The sequence below is a fragment of the Bos indicus genome, chromosome 10 (genome assembly GCF_029378745.1).
Source record: "Bos indicus isolate NIAB-ARS_2022 breed Sahiwal x Tharparkar chromosome 10, NIAB-ARS_B.indTharparkar_mat_pri_1.0, whole genome shotgun sequence".
Taxonomy (NCBI): domain Eukaryota; kingdom Metazoa; phylum Chordata; class Mammalia; order Artiodactyla; family Bovidae; genus Bos; species Bos indicus.
In genome coordinates, this window is record NC_091769.1 from 6223093 (window position 1) to 6228943 (window position 5851).

Genomic DNA, 5851 nt, shown 5'->3' on the forward strand with positions numbered 1-5851 from the left:
CAGACCTCCATGTCGCTCACCATAGCCTGGAGTTTGCCAAAGATCATGTCCACTGAATCGGTAATGTCATCCAATCATCTCATCCTCTGTCACCCTCTTCTCCTTCTTCCTTCAATCTTTTCCAGCACCAGGCTCTTTTCTAATGAATCAGTCTTTGCATCAGGCAGCCAAAGTATTGGAGCTTCAGCTGCAGCATCAGTCCTTCCAATGAGTATTCAGGGTTGATCTCTTTTAGGATGCACTGGTTGGACCTCCTTGAAGTCCAAGGGACTCTCAAGAGTCTTCTCTAACACCAGTTTGAAAGCATTAATTCTTTGCTGCTCTGCCTTCTTTATGATCCAACTCTCACATCCTTAAATGACTACTGGAAAAACCATAGCTTTGACTATACGGACCTTTGTCAGCCAAGTGAGTCTTTGCTTTTTAATACGCTGTCTAGGTTTGTCATATCTTTCCTTCCAAGAAGTGAAAGTGAAGTCACTCAGTCATGTCTGACTCTTTGCGACCCCATGGACTGTAGCCTACCAAGCTCCTCCGTCCATGGAATTTTCCAGGCAAGAGTACTGGAATGGGTTGCCATCTCCTTCTCCAGGGATCTTCCCAACCCAGGGATCAAACCCAGGTCTAAGTAACCATCTTCTAATATCATGGTGGCAGTCAACATCTTCACTGATTTTAGAACCCGAGAAAAGGAAATCTATGACTGCTTCCACCTTTTCCCCTTCTATTTGCCATGAAGTGATGGGACTGGATGCCAAGTAGATATATATTTATATATAATATGTATGTATGTATGATATATATGTATGTATAACTGAATCACTTTGCTTACACCTGAAACTAACACAACATTGTAAATAAACTATACTTCAACTAAAAACAAACAAACAAAATACTCCTGCTAAGGCCTTTCTGTTTCCGAACTTAAGATCTGATATCTTAGAGTCCTTCCTTCCTAACCTCAGACTGTAACCTGGGGCTTGGGTAACCAGCTAACTTTTGCCAGTCTCCTGGAGTTGCCCAGTCCTCCAGGACCACTAGCACGTGCCAGACTCCCATTATGTATAAACACTTCTCATGGTGCTGCACCTCCCATCTGGCCACCCCTGATGCAGCTCATGGTCAGCCCAGGTTGAGTCACTCCCTACTGCTAGACCGTAAGCAGCATGGACACTGGGTCCTGCATTTCAGTTCTGTGTGCTGTGCTCTGGATCCCCGACTGTCCGCCACTCATCCATCCATGCTTGCCGGCCCCAGAGCTGGGCCTGGCAGCTGCCCCAGCCCCCGTTCTGCCCATCCCTAGTCACACAGAGCAGTGACAAACAGTGCAGCCTGCACCGCCCCCAGTGGAGCTTGCCCCGCTGCCCCTGCAGCAGCAGCAAAGGAATTCCTGGCCAGGAACATGCGCTCTCCCAGCAATCTGCAAGAAGGCCTTTTTGCAATTTATATCTTCAGCTCCACTGAAGAAAATGGGAATGGATGGGCTCACTGAGCAGAAAATGCCAGAAGGCGTTCCAGAGCCCAGAATCCCAAACCTAGGCCTTCTGTGAGGGGACTGAACAGACAAGCAACACTGGGAGGAAAGTCTTACCCCATGTCAGGCTACACAGGCCAGAGGGTTATTTATAAACACAAGAGTATGTATTTTTGAGGCAGATAACCAGTGTGAATCAGGATAAAGCAAGGGGAGAAGTCATGGAGACACCCTATACACATCCCAACAGCAGCTTTGATGCTTAACGGCTCTGTGGCCTTCACTCAGCATCCAGTAATGATGGTGGAGCACCTACTGTGTGCCAGGCACAAGGCAAGGCACGGGGGATACAGTGGTGAATAATACTGAAAAAGAAAATTCTTATTCTTGTGGTGCTTGGAATCTAGTAATGGGGGAGGCTGATAACTCAATCAGCAAATAAACAAGTGTAGGTTGTCCTAATGAAATGGTGCCAGCACAGAAAGGAAGGAGGGGATGAGATAAGCTAATGAAAACAGGACTGTCCTTGGGGAGAGTGGTCAGAGCCTCTCCCAAGAGGTTTGAGAAGAGATCTGAACGATGTGGAGCCTGCCAGAAAAGCAGGAAGGAGAATTCTGCTGGCAGAGGGCATAGCGCAGGTAAAGGCCTGGAGGCAGGAAAGAGCTGGGCAAGACAAGAAAATGAGACAAGGGGGCTGGAGGAGATGCCAGGATGGGCAGTAGGCATTTGGCAACAGATACAGGTGGCAAAGCAACCAGGACCAGAACATGTGGACCAGGCGGGCCGTCAAAGACTTGGATTTCTGTCTCAAGGATGGAGTTTAGGGTTGACCTCTACATGCTTCTGTATTTAATATAAATGATCAACAAAGACTTATTGGAAAAGCTGCTCAATATCCCGTAATAACCTAAATGGAAAAAGAATTTGGAAAAGAATAGATGTAAAAGTGTAGCAGGATCACTGCTCTACAGCTGAAACTAACACAGCATTACTAATCAACTATATCCCAATTTAAAAAAGAATGAATTGAAGATTTGTTATATACCTCAAACTAACACAGCTTTGCAGGTTGACTATACTTCAATAAAAAATAAAATAAAAAAGAATGAGTTGAAGAGTTTTTAGGCAAAAGAATGACGTATTCCACTTTACATTTTGGGGGATGATCCCTCTGGCTGCTGGTAGATCGGAGGAGAAGGAGAGTGAAAGCAGAGAGGCCACTTAGAAGGCCACTGTGGTCACCCAAGAGAACGGATGTGGCAGTTTGGTTGTTGGGGAGGGGACCACGGTGAAGATGGAGAGATGTGAGTGTATTCAAGGGAAACTCAGGATACAGAAAAATAAATCTGAGTGATAAATGAGTTCTGAGGGCTAAGTGAGGAAGATGTCTAAAATGATACAACTGAGTGCATTTGATGCTATTTTCCAAAAAAGAGAAGGCCAGGAGGAAAAATAGATGGGAGAGAAAGATGTATGGTGAGGTGGGGGATTGGATTTCAATGTTTAGACAGACATTTGGGAAACAACCCAGTAGGGAGTGTGAGTAAGCAGTAGGAGATGAGTCTACAATCCAGGGGAGAGGTTGGGATTGAAAATACAGCTTCAGAGATTATCAGTTTAACATGCCTTAAGCCTTGGAACTAGGTGAGATCAATTCAGTTCAGTCACTCAGTCATGTCTGACTCTGCGACCCCATGGACAGCAGCATGCCCTGCCTCCCTGTCTGACACGAACTGCTAGAGCTTGCTCAAACTCATATCTATTGAGTCAGTGATGCCATCCTGCCAGTTCATCCTCTGTCTTCCCCTTCTCCTCCTGCCTTCAATCTTTCCCAGCATCAGGGTCTTTTCAAATGAGTCAGTTCTTCCCATCAGGTGGCCAAAGTATCCGAGTTTCAGCTTCAGCATCAGTCCCTCCAGTGAATATTCAGGACTGATTTCTTTTAGGATGGACGGATTGGATCTCCTTGCAGTCCAAGGGACTCTCAAGAGTCTTCTCCAACACCACCATTCAAAAGAATCTATTCTTCAGTGCTCAGGTTTCTTTATGGTCCAACTCTCACATCCATATATGAATACTGGAAAAACCATAGCTTTGACTAGACGGACTTTTGTTGGCAAAGTAACGTCTCTGCTTTTTAATATGCTGTCAGTTTAACGTGCCTTAAGCCTTGGAACTAGGTGAGGTAACCCAGGGCAAATATGTAGAAAGAGAAAGGAACTCAAAACAAACCCCAAGGAAGTTCAACATTTAGAGGGGAGGGAGGTTGTTTCACCTCTCTGGTCCTTATAGCTCTCATATGCAAAATGGGATGATAATCAAACCTACCTTCCAGGAGGATCACAAGGAGTGCTGGTTCCCTTTTCCTTTCCCTAGATGGGCACGCTGGTTTCAGGATTTAGGTTTGAGGGTCTGGCCCCACCTCTCACTCTCATGTGATTGGCGGCTGTGATATTTGTGTGTTCCAGATCAATTTTCTCTTTCCAGCTCCTAACACTCCATGATCACACATACAAGGAACACCTCACTCTGCAGCTGTTCTCCTACCTCCCTGGCTGCTCCTCCTCTGCCAAGCTCCAAAGTTTACTTGAAGTTCTCCATAATCTCTTCTAGACCCAGCCACAGGCGACAGATACTCCCTAGACTATCACATCCATCTGCCAACCTCTAAATATCAGCTAGTACCAATGACTATGAGGTCTCCAACTCCAGCTCTGCCCTTTCAAGAGAACCCCAGGCCACCTGTTGAGCAACTCCACAAAAATGCTCAGTGGAAAACTAAAATTTAGCACAGCCTCAAACCGCCCTTCCATCAAGCTTCTGCTGTCTTAGTGAAATATTTCACCATATGCCTAACTGCTCAAGCCAAAAATCAAGGCAGTAGCTCTGATTCCACCCTCATCATTCCCTACATTCAACCTGTAATCAGTATATCCCATTAACTCTATCTCCCAAAGGAATCCTCAATCCATCTAATCCCCTTTTATTACTGCCACTCTCCAAGTCTAAGCTTCATCTCCTCTTGCCTTTTTGAAACTATTCTCCCACACAAATGTAAATGGGATTATTTCACTCTCCTAGTTACAGCACTTCAATGTATTCCGTTGCTCTTAAAATAAAACCCAATCCCCTTACTAGTGTATGTACAGCCCTACATTGCCCGGCCCCTGCTTCTCCCCAGCCTCATCTGAGACCATGCTCCCCTGGGTCCCACCTTGCTCCAGCCACACTAGTCTCCTTTCTCTTCTCACAGCCTCAGGTCACTACTGCGGCACCATCTAAGCCCAGCTGCCCTCTGCCTGCAATGGCCTGGTGTCTGGTCTTTACCAGGCTGGCTCCTTCTTGACATTCAGTTTCACTCTCTTGACAGGGCTAGAGTAGGACAGTTACATAGGTAATTGAAGTACCACCCGGGGATTACAGGTAAGAGGGGGACTTAGGAAAATCTGGGAGGCCACTGGAAGTGAGTGATCACTCAAGAAAGCTATTGAAACATCGTGGAATGAAGCAGGCTTGCTTAACTATAAAGCCATTAATAAAAGCACGAGATTTGCCCCAGGCCATTAAGTGAAAAAAATGAGACCTGCAGCTTGCTGGTCAAGTCCAGCAAGGAATAAAAGGGAAGGGTGACATTCCAAAGTAGGAGAGCCTCATGATACTGAAACCTGAGATGATTTAACATGTTTTAGTATATGTTACAGCAACCCACTCCAGTACTCTTGCCTGGAAAATCCCATGGACGGAGGAGCCTGGTAGGCTGCAGTCCATGGGGTCACTAAGAGTCGGATATGACTGAGCATCTTCACTTTCACTTTTCACTTTCATGCATTGGAGAAGGAAATGGCAACCCACTCCAGTGTTCTTGCCTGGAGAATCCCAGGGATGGGGGAGCCTCGTGGGCTGCCGTCTATGGGGTCGCACAGGGTTGGACACGACTGAAGCGACTTAGCAGTAGCAGCAGCAGCAGTATATGTTACCACTCTCCAAGTGCCACAGGAGTTCTAGTCTGATATCATAGGGTCAAACTCTCCTGCTCAGTATGAAGGGAGAGCTAATGATTTAAGCCTGATATCTACTCAAAGATTGAGGAAGAAGACAGTCTTCTCCCCTCCCCCACTTCCTAATTAAAAATGTAGCCCACTTAATTTTCGGGTCAGAGCCCCCTCACTGGCCTGATTGTATCCCCCTCACAAGCATCCTATGTTAATAAATCTACTTCTTGCCTATCACTTTGTTTCTCGCTGAATTCCTTCTGTGCTGAGCCACCAAGAACCTGATCCTCCGAGACACCAGGTGAGCAATTCTAATTTAAAAACCCTGTGTTCGAGTCCCAGCCTGAGGTGCACAGTTTCACTCTGTCTCCGACCTTGCCTGATC